Here is a 25434-nt window from a genome sequence, read left to right as displayed (position 1 = left end):
GGGCGGGCGCGCGGCGGGGCGCGCGCTCGCGTTCCAGCTGCGGGCCGTCACGTGACCCCTCGGGGCAGGCGCGGCGTTGCCAGGACCTCCCCCTCCCCCGGGGCGGTTGCTAGGGAAAGTGAGCGCTCGCGGGGCGGGGGCGCGCGCTGGCTCTTAAAGGGGCCTCGCCGCGCGGCGGGAGTGCCGGCCCGGAACCCGGTGGGTGCTAGGCTCGTGCGAAGCCTGGTCTGGCGCAGTGCAGTCTAACAGGCACTTTTTTGCTCCCTTCTCCATCTTCCCGGCCCGCCATAGCTGACACCTTCTCCCTCCTGTTCACACCTCCCCCTGGCAAGACTCGCTAGGCCCCAGCAGGGGAAGGACCATGGAGTCGCTGCAGCTGCTGCGCATCCTCCCAGCAGAAGTTTGCAAACAGTTAAATATGATACAGCAGAAATGCATTTGCTGTTGCCTTGCCAGGCCCTGCGGGAATTTCTTTAAAACATTGCCCTCCTCCTCCCCAATCCATTATTTATGTATTCGTGGGAGTGTGGTTTTGTAACCAGTTCAGATGAATTAAAACAAGAACTCCGCCGCAGGAAGAGGGGTGGGGGCGGTAAATGGGGTGGAGGAAGGCCGGGAGGATCCTGTGCATCTGTCCTTTGGCCGGCGGCCGGGGTCTTGGGCGGCACCTGCCTTCACCCGGGAGGCGGGATGAAGATTGCAGCGAGGACTGTGTGGCGGCGAGGGGAGGGAGAGAGAGAGGCTGTGGGGTGAGAATGGGCCCTTGGCACCCCAGATGAGGCCTGAGCGGGCCATCCTCGGGTCATTTGGCAGACACCACCCACATGATCTTGTCTATATGTTTTCTGATCCCCGGGCCCCCTGGCCTTGTCACTCTCCGGCTGCCTGCAGCTCCTTTGCTGGTTCCGCCATTGCTCACAGGGAGACCAGACCCCAGCTTCCTATTTGAGGACGGACTGGAAGACCTGGCTGTCCCGGAATGGACACACAGAGTAGCCCTGCCACGCAAAACGCTCCATTTCTTTTCTTTTGAATTATTTAGACTTTATTTTTTTTTTATTGCACCAGCAGTCTTGTCCTTTAGAAATACATTTAAAAAAAGACCCTCCTGTCCATAATCTCCATCAAACCATTATTAATATCTTCATGAATCCTCTTCCAGCCTCTGTTCTACGCCTATATAAACACACGTATGTATGCGTATGTGTACACTGTAGATACATAGTATATGTATATGTATTTGTTATTTCTTTTTAACAAAATGGGATCGTATGAATCACACTGTCTGCAATCTGCTTTTCTCCCTTAATGATATAAAGCAAACCTCTCTTGGTGTCATCAAATGAAAAATTTGCCACCATTTTCGTGGCTGTGATGGGGCTGAGATGGAGGTGGAGAAGAATCGGCATGTAGTGAGAATCAGGATTGTCTCTTGCTTTCATGACTTGTATATTAGAAAAGGGGATTTTTATATTTCTGTACTGTAATCCTAATTCTTGTAGTTTCTAATCGACCACATCAAAATCTCTGCTTCTCATCCCTGCATCTATGCAGATTTGTCTAATTATCTTGGGAGAAATCCCCCTCACCTTCCTTAAAATCAACATGCTCTTGAAAAACAGTTATTTGCTGGCCAGCCCCAAGTGGGCTTTCACATAAGAACTGAGCTGCCTTCCTGGGGATGATCACGGTGAATGGGCAGATGAACTGTGTGAATTGAAGAGTGTGTGTGTGTGTGTGTGTGTGTGTGTGTGTGTGTGTTCAGGCTGAGAGAGACAAGCAGCCAGATAAAGTGGGTAACCATTAAATCCATTTGTTAGTTCATTCAGCAGCTTTTGTGACCCTTTTTAAGGTTTTGTGTTAAACCACCTAGACAAAGGTGCCCCAGGCTTGAGGAACCCTCAGTCAGGTGAAAGAGGCACCTGCCATGTAGTGTGACTGGTGCTAGAATAAACATGTAGTAATTTCCTATGGCTGCTATAACAAATTACCACAGACTTAATAGCTTAAAGTAGCACAGACTTATTATCTTACAGATCCGGAGGTCAGAAATCCAAAATCAGTGTCACTAAGCTAAAGTCAAGATATCCCCAGGGCTGGTTCCTTCTGGAGACTCAAGAAGAGAATCCATTTCTTGTCTCTTCCAGCTTCTGGAAGCTACTGGCATTCCTCAGCTCATAGAATCACTGCATCATTTAGTCTTTACTTTTGCCTTCCTCTGACTTACCTCTTGCCTCTTTCTAATAAGGACTTTTGTGATTACGTTGGGCTCACCAAATAATTGAGGATTATCTTCTCATCTCAACATCCTTACCTTAATGATATCTGCAAAGTCCCTTTTACCCTAGGGTAACATATTATACAGTGTATGTAAGGTATCACATTCATAGACTCTGGGGATTAGAATGTGGAGATCTTTGGGTGGATGGGGCATTATTCAGCCTACCACAAAAAGTACGTATAGGTTGTCTTGGGAGTCTAAATTTATTAGAGTTCTCCAGAGAAGCAGAACTGTGAGGATGTATATAGAAATATATAAGAGGAGATTTGTTCATAGGAATTGGCTCATGTGGTTATGAAGGTCAAGAAGTCTACAAACTGGAAAACCAGGAAAGCTGGTAGCAGGGGGCCTCACCTGGCTCCTGGCCTCTCATGATTCAGCTGTTAGACCCTTGGTCCAAAAGCCAGGGAACCAGGACTGGAGAAGATGGATGTCCCAGCTCAAGAAGAGAAAGAATTCGCCATTCCTCTGCCTTTTTGTTCTGTTCAGGTCCACAATGGATACATTATAGCACGCACTGGCGAGGGTGGATCTCATTATTCAGTTTACGGAATCAAATGGCAATCTCTTCAGGAAACACTCTCATAACATATCAGAAATAATCTTTACAAGCTCTCTGGGCATCCCAGAGCCCAATCAAACTGACATCCAAGGAACTGTCATACTAGATAGGCGAGCAGTCCACTACCTGGAGGAGAGGAGGCCTGGAGGGCAAACTCATCTTTATCATTCAAGGCCCCAGTCAGATGTTCCCACCTCTGAGAAGCCCTCCCAGCCTCCTCTCCTCCATGCACTGGTTAAAGGCTGCAAGGAGAAGGTGTCAGGGGGGCAGATGTCAATTCCCAGGCACTTCCTGCTTTCCGCCTCAATGTGCTTCAGTATTCTGGGGAGGTCTCCAGAAGGAGAGGCACAGGTGCTGGCTGTTGGAAGGAAGAGCACATGGTACCTAGGTGGGGTGGGAATGGGTGTGGGCACATGATAAAGGGCATCCACCCAGGGGGATCTAGGTAGCCAACAGATTTCACTGTGAAGGGCTGAGCTATAACACCATGTATACCTCACTTTAAGGGCTCTGCAAAATCCACACTTATTCCCACTCCAGGGCCTTGACACGTGCTGTTCCTTCTGCCTGGAACATTCACGTTTTCTCCTGATGGGCACATGTCTTGTTTCCTCACTTCTTTCAGACTCTGCTCAAATTTCTCTTCTGCAGAAAGGTACTCTCTGACCTCCTTATCTAAAGTAGTACCTGTCACTCTCTATTCCCTATGTCACCTTGTTTCTTTTTTTTTTTTACCTTTTTTTTTTTTTTACCTTGTTTCTTCCTGACCCTTAACACTACCTGATATTATATTAATCATTGAGTTATGCTTCACTAGACTCCAAGCTCCACAGGGGCGGGGGTTTTGTACTTTATCCGATACACTTTATCTCCAGTAGTAGGTGTTCAATAAATATTTTTTGGACCCATGAGTGGAACATTGAAAGGGTTTTCAAGACTAATCTTGACCATATAACATTTACAGGGATACAGACCCAGCAAACAGTCCCTGGGTATTCCCTTCCCTCCCTGTGTTGGGCTTTGGGAATGCAAAGATGGAAATGATGGGATTTTTGTCCTCCCGGTACTGAGGTGCAGGGGGGGATGAAGGTTCAAACAGGTGCATTTTGATGTTTAGCTGTCAACCTCCCTGTGCTTCGGTGTTCTTCATCTGTAAAATGGGGGTAATCATTCCTATCTTGTAGGTTTATTGTGCAGATAATGAGATGACACACATATAGCACCTGGAATTCTGTTGGGTACATAGTAGGTCTGTGAGAGTGTAAGTATATATATGCCCCAAGCTGGCTCAGAGGGAAATGGGGACATACACACACAGTGTATACACTTACATGTTTTTCTTCCACCGAAACTCAATTTATTTGATCAACTCTAGAAGTTGAATCTGTATTGGTCAGAGAGAATACCAAACACTACATATAGTGCTCATCATTTCAAGGACTCTTCCAAGTGCGATGCATAATATTAACTAACTTAAACCTCAAAACAATCTTAGTGGCCAGATACTCATATTGTCCCACCTCACTGTTGCAGATGCTGGGTTTCTGTCCAAACATGAAAGACCTGGAGCTGAGATGAACAACACCTAGGCTCTAGTCCACAAGGTGTCCTTCATCTCCTCCCATGACCCCATGAGATCTGCCACAGGATGTCATTTGACTTACGAAACTGGACAAAAAAGCTGAAGACGTGCAGTCAGGGGACAGTATAAGTCTCAAGGAATTGAAACATGCATAGTTCCTCCTGAATGATTGTGCTGCAAACTTATGTGCCCCCAAAAGAAAGACTAACTATTTTTAGAAAGAGGGCAGTAGAGGCTTTTGGAATTATGCCTGAATACAGTCATAATTGGGCAAGGGATACAGGGAGCTCCAATTTTGGCAGAGGGATCTTTTCGAAATGCAGTTCTGACCAAGTCATCCCTCTGTTTAAGACTCTTCAATGCTGGAAGGAGGCAAAATATCAACAAGGAAAAAACCCTCACAGGGACCAATGGTTCTCTCTAGAAGGAAACCCAAGTCCTTTCTCTTGATGGTCTTTGCCCCCTTCCCCTGCACCCCGTACAACCTTTCATTTGGTTTAATTAATCTGCCTGCTGTTTCCTGAATGGTCCCTTATTATTATTATTATTATTATTATTATTATTATTATTATTTTGTTCACGTGGGAAGCACCTACATATTTTTCAAAACTCGATTCTGGGAAGTCCTTCTGTATGAAGCCATATCTGGCTTCCCCAGGTAGAACTAGCCAGATTTCATTTGTCCCCATTTGAAGGTTTACATAGTTCTGGGGACGCAGGAGAGTTCTGTTTGGTCCCTTGTCATCTCTGGGAAAGCTTGAGCTCTCTGAGAGCAGGGACTCCTATATCCTTCAGTTTTCTGACACTGGGTAGTCAGTCAACAGATACTTTCTGGGCACCAACCGTGTGCCTAGCACCTAGGTGCTGGGGAGCTGGCAGAGAAAAGACAGACACACCCCTGCCCTCAAGAAGCTTAGATTCTTATGAGAATAGGAGACAGACAATGAACACATGAAGCAAGATGATTTTTAGGCCAGACTTGTATCATAGGAAGACTAAATAGGGTGGCGTGGCAGAGAGGAACAGGGTATGTGGATGAGGTGCTTAGCTAGGGTGGTCAGGGCAGGCCTTTTGAGGAGCCCCATCTGAGAGAAGACCTGATGAAGAAAAGGAGGCAGCTGCGTAGATCTGGGACAAGTGCTTTCCCAACAGAAGCAGCAGCAGGGACGCCTGGGTAGCTCAGCGATTGAGTGTCTGCCTTCAGCCCAGGGTGTGATCCTGGGGTCCTGGGATTGAGTCCCACATTAGGCTCCCTTCAAGGAGCCTTGCTTCTCCCTCTGCCTATGTCTCTGCCTCTCTCTCATGAATAAATAAATAAAATCTTAAAAAAAAGAAGAAGAAGAAGAAGAAGAAGAAGCAGCAGCAGCAAGTGCAAAGGCCCCAAGGCAGGGACAAGCTTGGCCTATCTGAGGCACAGAAGGAAGACAGTGGAGCTGGAATGGAGTAGTTGGGAGGCAGAGGTTTTCAAGGAAGGCAGAGACCCCACACACAGACCTCACAGCCACGAAAGAAAGCTTGGTCTTTGTTCTGAATGTGGCAAGGAAACCCTAGGGGAAAACTCATTGCAAGAGGGAAAAAGACCATCACAGTGCTTGATGCAGAGGCCAAGCCTTGGGTTGTTGGCAACATCCTGAGTGCCAAGTGGTGGCTGCTTCTCAAATCTGCCACCACCCAGCCTCCTGGATATACATCCATGGAGGCAGAGGCTGTAAAGAAACATGGAAAGAACTGTCTCTGGACTCTCCCAGCCTGAGTCCCCTCCAACAGAAAGGTGGACAAGGGGGAGGAAGCCATTCATTCCTCTGTTCTGCTAGTTAGTTTGGGCAAATGTTCAGCTTCTGTACAAAGATATCCCTCAATACAATGATTTGTTTCTCTCTTCCATAGCAATCTGGCCTGCGGCAAGGTCAGCGGACAGTTGCCAGGGAGGGTCAAGGCCATGGGTTGGGGGGACTGACTCCTAAGCGATTACAAATAAAATCAAGGATGATTCCGGCTCATGTGAGCCCTGGGGCCCCCCAGGATCCCTCCCTCTTCTAGAGAATGCAAAACAGATGAGAAGTGCCTTCTCTTTCATCTCCCACAGACTGCAGCCAGCTCTGTGCAAACTTGTCCTCTTCCTGTTCTTTCTGTTATGTTGGGAAACTTTTTTTCAAATACTTTTCAGTTGGTTGGGTGTGTGTGTGTGTGTTAATTTCCCAGATTCTTTTGCACAGCAAGGAGAGCTTGGGGGCGGAGGACAGGTGACAGGTGGATGCCCGGAGGCTGCGCCTGAGAGGGGGTGAGACAGGAGGCTGGGGCTTCTTTTGATCCCATGCTGCCAGCTTCGTCAGGCAGTGTGGTCCCCGGAGCAGTAGGCCAGCGTGGGGGCCAGAGGAGCCTGGCTGCTGACCACCTGCTCTCCCCATCCTGGCCTTGGTCCCCTGCTTCTGTTCACGGTGAGGACCAGTGTCTCGCCAGGGCCAGCGGTCCTGCCTGAGGGGAGCCTCTCATAGTGTCACATCACCTTTGTCTCCTTCCCTGGGGTCTTCAGAGAGCCCTTAGGGGGAGTGATAATAAAGATCCAAATCTCCCTGTGACTTGGCAGTTCTGGGGCTGTCTGAAAAGATAAACTTCTAGGGGCTTATTAGAAAGAATCCTTCTAATGGATTCATTGAGCTCTGCCTCCAAAATGCACGGACAGCTCAGAACACGCCCAGAAAGTGCTGCACCAGCCAAGCATCCCAGATACTGTGGGAGGGGAGCAGGTCCCCAGGGCCTGGGGGCACACGTGGGCCTCCCAGACATTGCTGAGGGGGATTTTTCCAGGCCACAGCCAGGAGACATGAGTATGTTGGCCTGATTATGTAGCTAATTTAGAAACAACCACTCCTGGAGGCTGCCCCTGACCTTTGTCACTGGTGAAGGTCATTATCAGTCGTCTGGGCTTGTCAAAGAATGTTTCTAGCACCGTGTGTGAGACCCCAATTTGTCATTTGCTCCTTGCTTCCACCATCAGGGCCTTCCCCAGGGTGGGGTGGGTGAGAGCCTCAGCTCTCCTGCCTGGGGCTGTGCTGCTGACCACCCCAAGGCTGCACTGGAAGGAGGTGCCCCTAGAGGACTTTGCTGAAGAGAGCCGCATCCTGATCTTCGTGCTCTGAGCCATGGAAGGAGCAGGAGCCCTGGCACACCGCAGCCTCAGACTCTGGGACAGGTCTGCATGTGGCTGCCTGTCATACCACGGTGGGACATCCCTCTGGGGGACCCTGGGAGCCACAACCCAAGTCCCATAAGGGCCAGGGACACCTCTGTCTTCCAGGTTCCGCGGGACCCATAGCTGGTGATGGGTGTATACAGCAGGAAGAGTTGTGACCCATGCCCAGTGATGTAAGGGGGCTGGGAGGTCAGCCCAGGGGCCTGCTGGGAATTTGTCCTGTTCTTGGCCCCACACAGACAGAAATGAGAGGTGAGAAGACTGTCTCTTGCTCGCTTCGGCAACACATATGCTAAATTGGAATGATACAGAGAAGATTAGCATGGCCCCTGCGCAAGGATGACAGGCAAATTTGTGAAGTGTTCCATATTTTTGCTTTGTGGCACTGTTGGTACCAGCTCCGTGCTGTTTCCTCCCCACTTGGGGGCCTTACCTTCCATGATGGCTTTTCTCTCCAAGGGTGGGCTCTTAGGCTCCCTTCTGATTGGGAGGCTGTGCAAAGCTTATTTCTAAATTAAACTGTCTTATCCCTAAAAACAAAACAACAACAACAAAACCCATCTCAAATAATCTCAAACCCATACACACATCTATACATTAATGTGAATATTTTTTGATGCCCTTAAAAGTAGCTTTTGTGGGTAACAGATGGGAGCTACACTTGTGATGAGCACAGCATAACATATAGAGTTGTCAAACTGCTGTGTTGAACACCTGAAACTAATGTCACATTGTCAACTACATTTCAATTAGAGAAGTGTTCTAGGGCAGCCCCGGTGGTGCAGCGGTTTGGCGCCGCCTGCAGCCCAGGGTGTGATCCTGGAGACCTGGATCGAGTCCCACATCGGGCTCCTTGCATGGAGCCTGCTTCTCTCTCTGCCTCTGTGTGTGTGTGTGTCTCTCATGAAAAAATAAATAAAATCTTAAAACAAAGATATCATAAACAATAAATAAAATCTTTTTTAAAAAAAGGTATTTTAAAAGTAGTTTTTGCGTGCAGAAAAGACGATTTAGGGGTTTGCTTAGGTTTTAAAAATTACTATCCCATTTATTAAAGGTATACATAAAAGGAAAAAACTTCATCCTTAAACTGTTAATTTCAGCTTAAATAAATTATTGTTTTAATTGCAGAGCTAGCAAATATTAGCAATCACTTCTCAGGAGGCTTTGATCAATTTTGGTCTCATTTACAAACATAAACTCCTGTAAATATTTCCAATTGCACTACCCATCACATATAGTGTATTTTCTTAACTTCCTAAGTTTAATTGGCTGACAAACTTTTTCAAGTAACTTCAGTGATTCTTATAAGCCTAAGACATTGTTATTGTTGTTGATTTAAGATTTTAATTTTTTATTTGAGAGGGAGTGAGCGAGGGAGAGAGCACATGAACAGGGGCAGAGGGAGAGGGAGAAGCAGACTCCCCACTGAACAGGGAGCCTGATGCAGGCTCAATCCCAGGACCCTGGGATCATGACCTGAGCCAAAGGCAGACATTTAAGCAACTGAGTCACCCAGGTGCTCCAAACCTAACACATTTAGGTTATACATACACTGTTTTTGAAGTTTGATGAGCTGTCCCAGTACAATGTATAAAAGAATAAAATTTTAAGTTCAGCACATTCAATAACATTTTTATTTTTTAAAGTTTATTTATTTTTTAAGATTGTATTTTATTAGAGAGAGAGCATGCACACACTCAAGTGGGATGGGAAAGGTGGGACAGAGGGAGACAAGCAGACTCCCTGCTAAGCCAGAAGCTCAATTTGGGGCTTGACCCCAGGACCATGACCATGACCTGGACCCCAGGATCATGACCTGAGCCAGGCACCCCTACTTATTATTTTTTTAGTAATCTCTACCCCCAAAATGGGGCTCAAACTCCTGACCTTGAGATCAAGAGTTATACACTCCTCTGACTGAACCAGCCAGGTGCCCCTTAATTATGTATTTCATTTTTCATTTATTTATTTTTAAAAAATATTATTTATTCATGAGAGATACGGAGAGACAGGCAGAGACATAGGCAGAGGGAGAGGCAGGCTCTTTGAGAGGAGCCCAATGCGGGACTCCATCCCAGGACCCCGGGATCATGATCTGAGCCAAAGACAGACACTCAACCACTGAGCCACACAGGCACCCCTCGATTATGTATTTTAAATTGGAATCACAAGGCAATATGTTATTCTAATAAACCAAGTTCTCACAAACATTATGAGGATATGAAAGACCAAAACCGCATTGACATAAAAATATTAACATTTCAGTGTGTGCTCTTTTTATATTTCTGTAAGTCTTCCCCAGGAGGGTAAAAAAGTACTTACTAGGGAAACTGTAAGGTCATTTGAGCAATTTTTGAGGATACCTACTCAGCTATTTGATGTTGCATAATGACCCAAGATCTATACCCTGGGTCCTTGTCCATGACCCTGATGGAAGGACTATGTGTAGATGCTCATCTCAAGACCTTCCGTGTGGGGTCATCTCAGAGCCCTTATGACTGCCTTGGTCCATATCCTTGGGACTGAGTCCTATCATTACGTAATTCTTTTCTTCTGTTGAAGGAAATCTGCAAACTTAGTTTCTACATCATTGATTGGATTTTGAATTTCTTTGCTTCTTAAGATGTTTAAATGAAAAAAGACCTTTGAACTTCATGACATCTCTAGCTAATATTTATCGAAGGCCTGCTATGTGCCCAGGGTAGTTCTACAATGCTTTTTATTCATTCATTCATTTAATTGTAACAACTCTTGAAGTAGGTGCTATTATTTTCTCCATCTTCACAGATAAAGGAACTGAAACACAGAGAAATTAGGTAATTTCTCCAGAGTCATGTGGGCAGTAAAAGGATGATACAGGATTCAGAGCCCATACTCTTACCTCGGACCTTGATTTTTTTTTTTTTTAAATCCTGGTAGGATCACTTAACTTTCTTTCTTTCTTCTTTCTTTCTTTCTTTCTTTCTTTCTTTCTTTCTTTCTTTCTTTCTTTCTTTCTTTCTTTCCTTAACTTTCATAATGATTAAAATAATTCTGTCTCTCTGAGGATGTTGACTACCTAGTCATAACTCCACACACAGACACGCACACTCATGTGGTTTGATGTCTGCTGGTCAGATGTATGCCTGAGTGGCAGATCCATTCTGCGTTAGCCCTGATAAGTGGATCTTTGTGTTTTGGGAAATGCCCTTCGTTCTCAATCTGAAGAGATATTGGGGAAACACTGTAGCAAAACATAAACAATGGGGACCAATCAGGAAGCTTTCACCATGGAACTAGACACCCCAAAACTCAGTGGTTTAAAACAATATTCATTTAAGGGTGCCTGGCTGGCTCAGTTGGTACAACCTGCAACTATTGATCTCAGGGTTGTAAGTTCAAGCCCCACGTTGGGTGTAGAGATTACTTACAAAAAAAAATTTAACAAAAATAAAATCTTTAATAAATAAATAAAACAGCACCCATTTATTCTTTTTTAAAAAACAGCTTTATTAAGGTAAAATTGACATATAATAAACTGTACATATTTAAAGTATACAATCAATGAGTTTTGATATATACATAAATCTGTGGAACCATCACCACAATCAAGATGGTGAACATATCCATTACCTCCAAAAGTGTCTTCAGGATCCTTGGTAACCCTCCTTGCAACCCACTGTTCCCTCTTCCAAGTCCCAGGCAATTCCTGATCTACCTTGTGTCACTATAGATTAGTATGTGTTTTTAAGCATTTCGCATAAACTTTTTTGTTTGGCTTCTTTGATTCAGCATAGTTATTTTAAGACTCATCCACCGCTGTGTTTACCAACATTTTCCTCTTTTTATTGCTGAGTAGTATTCTATTTCAGTTGTATGGATATACCCCAAGTTATTTACCCATTTTCCTCTTGATAGGTTAAGCTAAAATAGCTTGCTTATGCTTTTAGGATCAGTAAGGAGTTGGCTGATTCAGCTTGGAGTTGGCTTCAAGTGGTAGGCTGGGTCCTAGTTTGCTCTGTCTCTCATCTTTCTTGTGCTGGCATGCTAGCCACAGAATATTACTCCTTTGGTGATGGCGGAAGCACAAGTGGGAAAATCCTATGGCACATATTTCATGCTTTTTTTTCAGTGTGGCCACAAACATCGCATTGGCTAATGTCTGTCCAAGCCCAAGCCTAATAGCAACAGGGTAGGGACATTTATACTGCTTACATGGGAGGGGAAGGAGAGGACACATTTGCTGAATAGTCAACCCAAATAATACACAGAAATGCATTGTCCTACTATCCCAGGACACTTCCAGCCCCACTCATTCTCACTTTTAGAATTCGGTTATCTTAAGGACTTACCTTTACGGCCTTTGAAATGTCAATAAATAGCTGCCAATCCCAGGCCTTTCTGGATGCTTAAAATCCAGTGTTATCTATAACATGAAATTCCAAACAGAGGAACAACATTCACACTCTTCCAGGTGAATATAATTTCTTTCTTTTTTTAATTTTAATTTAAAAATCTTAAGTATTCTTTACACCCAAGAAGGGGTTCAAACTTATAACCCCAAGATCAAGAGTCACATGCTCTACAGACTGAGCCAGCCAGGTGTCCTGGTGAATATAATTTCTAATCCATCTGGACTTATGAAAAATTTTGCTCATGATGATAGCAAAAATAATAACAATTTCGTGGATACAAAGACACACAAATCTAATTCCTAGTCAATATTTTGGAAAAAAAAATTTCAAGGATCTACTCCAGAAAAAAGAGAATGGGATCCAAAATGGGAGACATGCAATTTGAGAGTAAGCCAGTAAGATGTATAGTAAGTTCAAACAATTGAGGTTGTGACTGTGAATTTTAATAAAAAATAAAATGAAAACCTTTATTGAGTGTTTGCTTTAAGCCAGGCATTGTTCTAAGTGCTTTCTGTATCAACACAGTAAACCTTCATAATGATCCTTAATCCTATGACATAGATATTATGATCATCCCAGATTTAAACAGAAGTTAAAGTATGGTTGCATGACCCAGCCAGGATCACAGAGCTAGAGCCCGATCCAGTGCCTGGCTCAACTACCTCAGTGTTTCAATAGCTCAGAATTTCCAAAATGGAAGCCTCATAATTAAAACACAAACAAATCTCAGACTTAAATTCCAGCTGATTTTACTAAAACCTACATGGAGGGTTGAGAAGAAAAGGCAAACAGTGCACTTAAGTTTTATTACTTTTAGAATAGAATTTTATGCATGTTGACTAACTCTTTCTTTTATTGACATGTAGTTGGCACACAACATTGTGTTAGGTTCAAGTGTGCTGCATAATGATTTGATATATGTATATATTGAGGAATTATTCTTTCTAAACATTTCACAAATGCCAATTGCACATTTTATTTATCCCAAAATGTGAATGACTTTGTTTTTCCTGATAAGAAAAATCATGTAGGTTCATGGAAAAAAATTAAATAGTACATAAAGTATAAATGAGAAGATAAATATCATCCTAAATTCCACTATCCAGTGATAATCTTTGGTACACTTTGGTGAAGTTTGGCATAGCTTGGAATTCTGGACATCCTCTTTATACATATGTGTACACGTATGTCTTAGTTTCTATGTATCACGTTTGTATCATGTATCTCTTTCATTATGAATGAATATTGATCTATAATTATCCCTTGGCACCTACATAGTAATCCATTGTGCAGATGAGCATTATTCATCTATGCCATCCCAAATTGATGGATCTAGATGTTGTTTCTAGTTTTTTTTTTTTTAATTTAAGAATAAGCTATGACAAAGGCCCTTAAACCATGTCTTCTTGCACTTTCCAGTTATCTTCTTAGAATATGTCTAGTGGCCTGAGTTTAGAGAAAAATCTTAATTAAACGTTAGTGGAAGGTATACAGCTGACCTTGTCCCATCAAGCCCAGCTGTAGATTCTCATTTCTCTGCAAACCTGGGCACTCCCCAACTTCTCTGAACAGTGGTTTCATTCTTCTGGGTCCTTCAGAGGGTGTAACACAGCCTCATACCCCAAAATGAAGCTGTCCTCACTGGCTGGCTGCTGGGAGAGCTAGCCAGTGTGGAGCCTTTGCCTGTCCTCAGCTGGGGAATTTCCAAACCCTGTAATTTCCCCATTTAGATAGACATAGTAATAGTTTGGCCACAAAAATCTGCCATCTGTCCTCTTTAGATCTGTCAAGGCTGGGTTTGCACATAATGTTTTTAACCCCCTGATGGTCTAGAACATCCTATCTGAAGAGAGATGAAGGAGGTAAAGGGAGTTGGGCTCAGGACTTTTGCAAATACAGCTTGTGGAGGCTGTGCCAAGACAGAGGCCGGATTCCACGGCCTCTGTCTAATTCTTCTGTTTGCTCTACCAGCCAGGCTAGACGCTGGGGAGACGCAGGGAAATTAGATAGTCTCCACTCTTGAGGAGCTAGTTGTGCAGAAGAGGCCCATAAACAGATTACTGAGAGAACTATAAGGGTAATGATAAACCTGCTCTGGGTTTTGTGAAACAATGGAGGGGACGTGGAGAAGGGGAGAGGCTACCCCATTGTCAGAGTCTTTAGAGAGAGCATCTGTTTCTTAAGTCCACTGGTAACTCAATCAAAATAATATTTTCAAGTGTCTACCATTTACCAGCTACTCTTCTGAGTGCTGGGGACGGACTTTTGTTATCATAGCAAAAGAAGTGTCTATCATCATTGTAATAGTTTGACGATGATGTCAGCTTTCCTCTGGCACAATCAAAGCACTGGCCATCTAGAAAGGCAGGACACTTGGATGGCCTTGGACCTAAACAGGAGTGACCCAGGAATTAACCCCAAATCAATAGTCCCCCAAATGTCCTTTTAGCTAGTTTTTCTAAATTAGGATCCAGGCCGAACCTGCTTGCATTCCTAAATCTTTTTAAATTTAGAACAGTACTTGTTTTCCTAACATGAGTTGAAGGCACTAAGCTATTGTTTGTAGAACATCCTGCCTTCTGGATGTGTGATTGGTTCCTTGTGAGTTTAACTCATCATTTTGTTTCCTGCTTTTCCCACGTCTAACATGTCTAACACGTCTAACACGTCTCACGCAGTAACTAGCAGGAGCAAACAATCCAAACAAGCGAGCAAATAAAAGGTCTGTGAGGAAAGAAAAGACAGGAATTACAAAATTACAAGCATCACGTAATGGGGGATGCCTAAAACATTTCACCAAGTAACTAGGGACATTACGTTCTCTTCAAGCACATATGGAACATTTATGAAAATTGATCATTTATCTCACCCAAATGCAATCTTTGGTTAACATCAAAGAGTTGGATTGAACAAGTAACATTTTCCACCCATCACATAACTCAAGAATTTAATCACAAGAATACATAGAACTTAAAAAAAAAAAACAAAAAAACAAAACAACCTTCTCTTTAAATAATTCCTGGACAGGGCCACCTGGGTAGCTCAATCAGTTAAGTGGCTACCTTTGGCCTAGGTCATGATCTCAGGGTTCTGAGATCGAGCCCTCCATCAGACTCCCTGCTCAGTGGGGAATTTGCTTCTCCTTCTCCCTTGCCTCTCCCCCTGCTTGTGCTCTCTCTCTGTCAAGTAAATAAATAAAATCTTTAAAAAATATATTCCTGGATAAAAAGAGAAAGAATGGACTTTAGAATATACCAGAAGTGAAAAATAATAAAAATTTATCATATCAGAACTTACAAGAGACTTATATGTGATAAAAAGGCTGAAAACCCACAAGCCAAACATTTGACCTACAAAGTTAGCAAAAGAACAGCTGAATAAACCCAAAGAAAGTAGGAAAAAGGAAATGTAAAAGATAAGGGCAGAAATAAATGACATAGAAACAACCATTAAGTAGATGTAAATAATGAAGCCAAATCCTGGTTCTTAGAAAAGACTAATAAAACTGGCACACATCCGGCAGATCTCAGTAGGAAACAAAAGATCGAACCCATGAACTGTTGAAAGGAATCGAAAGGAAACATGACTTCAGACAAAGAATAAATTAAAAATATAGTAAGAGGATATTATGAGCCACTTTTGGCCAATAATTTGAAGTTTTAAATCAAATGCACACTTTTCCACACTTACAAGTAATAAAATTTGGCTCTAGAAAAAATATAAAATTGGAACAATATTGTAACCATTTCAAAAATTGAATTGATAATCAAAAATCTTCACACTAAAGAAATATCAGAATGAGACTTTTTTTTTAAACCAGAGAGTTTCAACAAATATTTAAGGATTGAATAATTTTAATCTAACACAAACTTCCAGAGAGGAGAAAAAAATACCAGTACACCCTAAACCAATTTTTTAAAAAGTTGGCATGATCTTGGTATCCAATCCAAAGACTTTTGTAAATCAAGGAAATGTAGGTCAATTTTTTTCACAAACATATGAAAGGTAATACGTTATGACCAAGTTGGGTTGATCCCAGGAATGCATCAGAAAATCACGTCATATAATTCATCACATCAACCCATAAAAGGAGAAAAACCATATGATCATCTCAATAGATATAGAAAAAGTGTTTGATAAAACTCAACCTTCATTTACGATTTTTAAAAATTCCAAGTAAACTAAGAACACAAAAAAATTCTCTTAACTCGGTAAAGGATGAAAAAAATCTACATATTTGTATACTTGCTTTCTTTGGACTAGTATTTTCCCATTATGTATTTTTCATTCTTTTATTTTTAAACATAGATTTCGTTTCTATCAAACCTGGCAAACACTTTTTTTTTTTAATTGCTGTGAACTACACATAACACAAAATTAACCATTTAAAGTGAACAAATCAGGGCATTTAGTACATTCACAATGCTGGACAACCCCACCTCTATCTGGTTCCAAAACAATTTATCACTCCAAAAGGAGACCCTATACCCATTAAGCAGTTACTCCTCATTCCCCTCATTCCCCAACCCCTACACTGCCAATCTTCTTTCTGTCTCTATTAGCTTACCTGTTCTCGATATTTCATATCACTGTGATCATACAGGGGCACCTGGGTGGCTCAGTGATTGAGCGTCTGCCTTTGGCTCAGGACATGACCCCAGGGTCCTGGGATCGAGCCCTGCATCAGGTTCCCCTAGGGGAGCCTGCTTCTCCCTCTGCCTGTGTCTTTGTTGCTCTCTGTGCCCCTCATGAATAAATAAATAAAATCTTAAATAAAATAAAAGATTTTATTTATTTATTCATAAGCAACAGAGAGAGAGAGAGAGGCAGAGACACAGGCAGAGGGAGAAGCAGGCTCCATTCAGGGAGCCCGATGTGGGACTCGATGCCTGGTCTCCAGGATCAGCCCTGGGCTGAAGGCGGCGCTTAACCGCTGAGCCACTTGGGCTGCCCTAAATAAAATCTTTTAAAAATGTAATCATACAATTTGTGACTTTTTGTGTCTGGTTTCTTTCTCTTAGGATAGTGTTTCCAGGTTTATCTATGTTGCAGCATGTGTCGGCACTTCATTCCCTTTTTTGGCTAAATAAAATTCCATTGTACGCTATAATTCGTCTATCCATTCATCCACTGAGCAGCATTTGGGTTGTTTCTATTTTTGCTATTTTGAACAGTGCTGATATAAAATGAGTGCACGTATATTTATTTGCATACCTATTTCCAGTTCTTCTGGGTATATACCTTGGCATGGAATTGCTGGGTCATAGGGTAATTCTATGTTTAACTTTTTGAGGAACAGCAAGACTATTTTCTGCAGCGGCTGAACCACTTTACATTCCCACCAGCAATGTACAATAATTTCAATTTCTCCATATCCTCACCAACATTTTCTATTGTCTGTCTTATAGATGTCTCAATGGGTTTAAAGTGGTATCTTATGGCCATTTGGTTTGCATTTTCCTAATAACTAATGAGGTTGAACATCTTTTCATGGGCTTATTGACCATTTGTATATCTTTTTTTTTCATTTCTGTAAGATGATACTTATCTTCTAGGCTTATCTTTGTCATTAGATGATGATAAGAAGATGCTTATCTTCTTTGGAAAAAAGTCTTCAAGTCCTTTGCTCATTTTAAAAATTCTGTTATATGTCTTTTTGTTGTTGAGTTGTAAGAGCTCTTTACATATTTGGGTACTGGACCAAGTGATGTAGAATGGCGGGTTTAGAGCTGAGAGACAATACCTTTAGATACATGATTTGCAAGTATTTTCACCCCTCTCGTGGATTATCTTTTCACTTTCATGATAGTGAAATACAAAAGTTTTAATTTGGATGAAACCTAATTTGTCTATTTTTTGGGTTTTTTTGTGCTTTTGCTGTCATATTTTAAAAACTATTGTTTAAAAAATAACATAAAAACTATTGCTTAATCCTAAGTCTTGAAAATATACACTTGTGTTTTCTTCTAAGATTTTACTCTTAAGTTCCTACTCCATCCTTCTTTTTTTCTTTTTAAAGATTTTATTCTTTTTTAAAAAATTTTTATTTATTTATTCATGAGAGACACACACAGAGGAGAGAGAGAGAGAGAGGCAGAGACACAGGCAGAGGGAGAAGCAGGCTCCATGCAGGGAGCCTGACGTGGGACTTGATCCTGGGACTCCAGGATCACTTCCTGGGCTGCAGGCAGCACTAAACCGCTGAGCCACCAGGGCTGCCCCTACTCCATCCTTCTCCTCATACTCTCTTTAACATCTTTAACATTGTATCTTTATCTCACTGTCCCTTACACCAAACTCTCTACTCTCCTTCACACAATCCCTAAGCTCAATCAAAATGTCACAATGGTTTTATTTCAACACCATGGATTTATTTCTAAGTAATCCCCCCACCAGTCCACCATTTCCTTCTTTTTAGTTTACACAATAGAAGCATAACAACACACTGCCTTGCCAGCATGCATGTCTGGGTTCTACAAAAGGTCTTTGCCATTGCTTGCTATGTCAGATAATGTGAACTGATCAAGCCAATATGGTCAAGTGAACTCTTAGCTTTGTTTTGGTAGATTTTGGCAACTGTTAAAAGTTTGAAATGAATGAGGATGTGCTACTTGCTTCTCCCATCCAAATTCTGTCACATATATAAATAGATGCTTACTAAACAAACAGTTAATAGCAAGTAGGTAGAAAGTAGTTCTATTTGCTAATGAAGCCCCAACTCTGTCCTTTCAGGTACTCTAGGCATCATCTTGCATAGAGTGTGCACTAAAGGTAGATGTGACACCAGCCCAGAGGCAGGGTTGTACTACTTTTATGTTTGGTATCAGGCAAATTGAAATTCTCCTCATCATTGCCTGGATACAGGGAATTTTAGAGCTCAATTCTCAGGGAGCATACCTAAGTGTGCACCCTACAGGACTCGCTAAAACAAGGATAAGGAGTGTCACTCAAAGAAGTTAACATATCTTGAGTACCTTTAATTTAACCATGAGAGTCTTACAGTCATCAAGCTATTTAGCAATTTGTTAATTAGTTAATTGTTAATGTAAATTAGTGAAAATGAATTCCTGGTATTCAACTTATTAATTAAGCCTGATATATTGGTCTAGATATGGATAGCAGAAAAGGTCCCTGCCTCTGAAATGTGTCTCCTAAAACAATGTCAAATGAGGACTCCTATAGGCTTTGACACATTGTCTATGATGAAATATTTTAGAGTAATTACAGACATTGTGATATGCATTCCTAAGAAGTTCTATAATGAAAGCCTGTTGGTGGTAAACTTAGTTTTTGTCTGAAAGTGTCCTTGTTTTTCTTTCATTCTTGAATAACTGTTTCACTGGAAATACAATTTTAGGTTGACTTTTTTTTTTTTTTACTTTTTTTTTGATTTTGTAGATGCTGCTAAGAAATCAGGCATCATTATTCCTCCATAGGCCATCTGTTTCTTTCTACATCGGCTCTGAAGCCATCTCTTGTCATTGTTGCTGCATGGAGCCTCTGGCAAGCACAAATAGGACATAAAGTACAATCAAATTGCCCAAAGTGAAAGCTTCAGTTAGGACCTATGGGATTTCACAGATTAAATTTATCAAAAAACACATAATCAGAGAGTTCTAAGCATACAAGAAATTGAGGCAGTATGAGTCAGTCAGGAAAATAGCAAACATAAAAACATGTAGACCCCTAAAGATTGCAGATATTGGAACTGATATATAATACCAGATTAGGATTCTATATAAAACTATTTGTAAAAAACACACACACATATTTGTAACACATTTAAAGAAATATAGGATACATCCACAAAGGAACAAGGAACAAGATGTTATACATAATGAATAAGTCGATTGGAAAAAATATACAAATAAAACTTAAATGAAAAATATATTGGAACCAAATAATCACTAAATGGATTAAGCAGCATATTAGATACAACTGAAGAAAGAATTAGTGTACTGAAATGTATCTCTGAAGAAATTTCCCACAATAAAGCACAGAAGATGAAAAAAAATGGAAGAGGAGTTGAGAGATATGGAAATAAAATAGAAAGGTCTATTCAGAGTCTCAAAGGAAAGAATAGAGAGTGTAAAAGAAAGGCACAATTTGAGAAGGTAATAGCAGTAAAATTTTCAGAACTGATTAAAAAGAGATGCATCCACAGATTCAAGAAATACAATGGAAACATTTCACATCTATTTATGAAGAACAAAAACAAACAAAGACTTTCATTCCATTAGTAACAATAATAAAAACTTAAATAGAGTTAAAAATTTATTTTAAAAACTCACCTAGCAAAGGGCACTGTGTATCAGTAAGTCCCAATGAACCAAATTACAGAAAGTAATGGGAGGGGCACTCATGTGGCAGTCAGTTAAGCATCTGACTCTTGATTTTGGCTGAGGTTGTGATCTCAGGGTCGTGACACTGAGCCCGGTATAGGGCTCCCCACTTAATGTGGAGTCTGTTGGACATTCTCTTACTCCCTCTCCCTCTGCCCCTCTCCCTGCTTGTGCTCTCTCTCTTTCATAAATAAATAAATCTCAAAAAAAATTTTAAAAGAAATAAAATACTGGTTCCTTCACAGGTGAGTAGGTACCTATGGCAGCTTCAAGTTATGGGTGAGTTTCCCACTGATCAGGGGAAATCACCTGGGCTTTCAAAGACTTCCAGTTCAAAATATTTTCTAATTTTTCTGTGACTTCGTCTTTGACCTAAGAATTATTTAGACGGGTGTTGCATAATTTCCAAATTTGGAGATTTCCTAGGTTTCTTTTTGTTATTAGTTTCTAATTTTTTAAAGATTTTATTTATTTATTCATGAGAGACAAAGAGAGATAGAGAGACAGAGACATAGGCAGAGGGAGAAGTAGGCTCCATGCAGGGAGCCCAATGTGGGACTGGATACCAGGTCTCCAGAACCACACCCTGGGCTGAAGGCGGTGCTAAACTGCTGAGCCACCCAGGCTGCCCATGGCATCCCTGGTTTCTAATTTAATTCCATTTTAGTCAGAGTATGTACTCTGATTCCAATCCGTTTACATTTATTGAGACATGACTTGTGCCCCAGCATACAGCTAACTTGGTTAATGTTCCATGTGCACTTAAAAAAATGCATATTTTAGCTTGTGGATGTAATGTTTTATAAGTGTCAATTAGATTGCATTGTTAATAGTGTTGTTCAAATCTACTGTCTTTACTGATTTTTTTTCTGTCTGCTTGTTCTATCAATTACTGAGAATGAAATATTAAAATCTCCAACTCTAATTGTATAGCCTTTTGGTCTTTATCAATATTTATCAATGTTTGTGGGGGCACAACTAAAGCAATGCCTAGAGGAAAACTTATACCTTATACCTATATCAAAGTTATCAAAGAAAACTTAAATGCTTATATTGGAAAAGGAATAAAAAGATGATTTAAAATCAATCATCTAAGCTTCCACTTTAACAATTAAGAAAAATAAGAGCAAATTACACTCAAGTATGCAGAAGCAATAAATTAATAAAGATAACAGAAAAAATAAAAAGAAAACAAGCAGGTGGCAAAAAAATCTACAAAGCTTATAAACTTTAGGACTCATAATACTGAATAACAATAGCTTATAATTAAAGAGAGGTAAATTGATGTTAAATGTTCTAAGTTTCTTGAATTGTACAGAAAGGGGTAGAATAAGGTATTGCTTAATTTTAGACTTTGTAAATTATATGTGCATGGTATAGTTTCAAAGATCACCCCTAAAAAGGAATTGAGTGTATAAATTCCAGAGAATACATGAAATAGAAACTACAAATAGGAATAGAAAATAGGAATAGGAAAAACAAACAAAGAAAAACTCAGTCACTGAAACAAACAAACAAAAAAGGCCAGGAAGAAAAACAAAGAAGCATCAAAAAGGAAACACAAGGGGCAGCCCGGGTGGCTCAGTGGTTTAGTGCCGCCTTCGGCCCAGGGCCTGATCCTGGAGACCTGGGATTAAGTCCCATGTCAGGCTCCTTGCATGGCACCTGCTTCTCCCTCTGCCTGTGTCTCTGCTTCTCTCTCTCCTCTCTGTGTATTCTCAGAAATAAATAAAAAAAATCTTTAAAAAGAAAAAAAAAAGCATTGTAGAAAAAAGTTCAAATTTACCAATAATCACAGAAGTAGGTGGACTAAACTCACCAGGCAAAGATGGAAATTTTCAAAAGGGATTAACCACCTATCCCCTTTCAGCTGTCCAAGAGATGTCTTCAATCTAAAAGAGTGTAAAAAGCTTAAAAACAAAAAGACGGGAAAAGTATGCCAAAATTAACTACTTTAATTATATTAACAACAGATAAAATATTTGTTAAAGAGCCAATACTGAGAATAGAGAAAATATCCATGTAGTGATAAAATATCAATTTACTGGGAAGTCAAGACAATTCAAAATTTACATGTATCTTATAAGATAGCTTTAAAAATGAGCAAAGCAGAAATTGACAGAACAAGAACTTGACATCAATCACCATTGTGGAAGATGCTAGCCCACTTCTCCCTATCATTGACAGACCAAGCAGAAAAAACATGCTATGAAATGAAGGCTATGAAATGTAGTTAGCAAGTATTATTGAATGTTAATTTATATAGTTTTTTGAACATGAATTGAAGAATACGCATTCATTTCAAGCTTCCATGGAACATTTGTGAAAATTAACCATATGCCACCAAGCAAGCCACAACAAATGTCAACGATTAAAATTATATAGATCACCTTCTATGGTTATATTGCTTAACTTATAAACAGACAACAGAAAAATGATGCATTATTAACATATTTGGAATTAAGATGCTTAACTTTCATATAACCTGAAAGTCAGAGATGAAATTATAACATTGAACTGAAAGGTAATATTAAATATCACACATTAAAATTTGCGACATGCAGTTAAAATAGTATTTAGAAGAAAATTTATAGCCCTAACTTCATACTTTGGAAAATAAGAAACTGAAATTAATGATTTGCTCATCTCAAGTTAATAAAAAGTGCAGCAAAATAAACCCAAAGAAAGAGAAGGAAGGAAATAATAAAGGGTAGAAATTAATGAGAGAACAAACATACAGTAGAAGATCTACAAAGACAACAAAACACTAGTTAACTCTTAATTACAGGGAAAAAACTGATGGTTACAGAGTAGGCGTGTGGTTTGGGGAAACAGGATGGGAATTAAGGAGCACACTTGTTGTGATGAGCACTGGGTGTTGTATGGAAGTGCTGAATCACAATATTGTACACCTGAAACTAATATAACACTGTACGTTAACCAACTGGAATTAAAATAATTTACATGAATTTAAAGTAAAACAAAATAAAATGCTAAGGAACTTGATAAATTTCTGCTGAGATTGATCAAGAGAAAGGAAAGGTACAAATAATATAATACCAAGAATGGAAGAAGGAGGATATAACTCCACAAGCTGCCAGATATCCATAAGATAGTGATGGGGTATTATAAACAAATTTATACCAACATATTTCAAATTTTATACTGGACAGATTCCTAGAAAAATATGTCTTACTAGTATTGACTCAAGAAGATATAGAAAACATGGATAGCCCTATAATCATTAAAGATGTTAAATGAGTAGTATATAAGTTGGGATCTACTCAGGGAATAAAAGCCACAGGTTATTTGAACCAAGAGAATTTAAAAGAAAGAGTTGTTAACCAGGTATAAAGTCATTAACAAAGTAACTGAAAGAGATCCTTTTAGATATGGAGGAAGTAACAATGCAGCTGCCACCCTAAAGTTGGGGAAACAAAGGGAAGAGGTTGGGGTTATTAAAATTCAGTGACTTAGAGGAGGGGCCTCATAAAGGTGAAACTCAGACCTCTCGCTAATGAGGAGGTACTGTTAGCCTGGAGCAGGTGTTACTCAGTTTGGAGGAAGAGCCCCCAGGGATGGAAACCAGACTTCCTAAGAGGAAGTCCAGGACTCCCTGAGAGGAGCCTGCTTCTGCCTCTGCCTATGTGTCTGCCTTTCTCTCCTCTCTTTCTCTCTCTCTCTCATGAATAAGTAAATACAATCTTAAAAAAAAAAAAAAAAAAAAAGAGGGAGCCCAGGCTGGCTGGTGCTAGTGTCTTTGGGCTGTGTGTGAGGAGCATGAAGAAGGTGGTTCTGCAAGTGTTGGACACACTTCAAACTGGGCTCAGCTGTTGTTTTAGGAAGACCTGCTAGGTGACTCTCACAGGAAAAGCAAGCTGCTGGGAATCAAGTAAGAAGCAGATAAAAAGTAGCCAGCCCTTTTTGCCTCCCCTTGCCTCCTATTGCTCCCCTAGTGCCCCCTACTGCAGAACCTAACATGGCACCAGCTGACCAAGCTGCAATATGGAGTCCCAGGTCCCCCATCAAAGTAGAGTATAGGCGGGTGGGTTTAGAGCTGGGGAGACAATACTTTCTGTGGCATAGTCCTTCCCGTTGGCTTCTTGGTATTCACACTCACCATTACACCTACATTTGACTTTTAGGCAACAAGAAAATAACTCTATTTCCATCTAACATGATGCAACTATCTTTCACGCAAATAAAGACATTCTTAATTTCTCCCCAAAATGAGAAGACACAAAGTCTCAATGGTCTGTATTCGTGTCTGGTCAACTAATAACTTCTCAAATCCAATTACAGTCCCGCCTGAATATTCTGTTACCTAAATATGAAATTGGAAATTTAACTTCCACAAAAGTTACATAAAATAATAATGGGAAGGGAGGGACAGAGAAGAAGTGGTTAATGCACACACACACACACACACACACACACACATTATAGAGCATGCAAGGAAGAAAATATTCACAGTTGATTCAGTCTGTTTCTGTGATTTGTCATGAGGCTGTGGTTGACATTTGTAATTTCTTCTTCCACTCTTCATTCTACATACTCTCTGTTCTCAACTAGCTAATGGTCTTTACCTCTGAGGTGCCCTAAATCTTCATTTCTGAAGTCTCTGAATTCTTAGTGGTCCTGCCTTTTGGAATGCTGTAGCTTTCCATTCATTTTTACAATGGGACATGGAAGTACTAAGAGGCATCCCAGAACATCCTCGGAGTTTCAGATAGAGTCCCCTCCACCTCCACTGTGTAGCAGCAAACAAATTTCACCTTGTAACCAAGATCAGTTACCTCGGGCAGTAGAGTAGCCCCTTTCTTCTCCTCTTGGTTTAGTGGAAGAAAGACTCAAAATGACTAGTAGCAGTCCCAACTTCCAATGTAATGGAACTATACTTGTGCCTTTTGGTAGAAGCATTCTTCTCTTAGGAAGCAAGACTTTCAAACCTACAGAGCTCGGAGTTGTGGGGAGGGAAGTGAAAATTCTGCAAGCAGGTTACTAGGTGTAATAGTGAGAGGACTCACTCCTATTTCTATCTCTTAATTCCTGGACTCATATATTCCAGTGATGAGAG

General features: G+C 40.9%; 1 non-coding gene across 1 annotated transcript; it reads left to right on the top strand.

Annotated features, from left to right (window-relative positions):
* The first annotated feature begins 7884 nt into the window (after window positions 1-7884).
* On the top strand, window positions 7885-7992 carry LOC144324448 (U6 spliceosomal RNA). Its single transcript, XR_013389956.1, has one exon. It is a non-coding gene; the product is annotated as a U6 spliceosomal RNA (small nuclear RNA).
* Window positions 7993-25434: the final 17442 nt, after the last annotated feature.

The sequence above is a fragment of the Canis aureus genome, chromosome 11 (assembly GCF_053574225.1).
Source record: "Canis aureus isolate CA01 chromosome 11, VMU_Caureus_v.1.0, whole genome shotgun sequence".
Classification (NCBI taxonomy): domain Eukaryota; kingdom Metazoa; phylum Chordata; class Mammalia; order Carnivora; family Canidae; genus Canis; species Canis aureus.
Note: the sequence above shows the minus strand (reverse complement) of the source record. Positions and strands in the feature narration are given on the sequence as shown.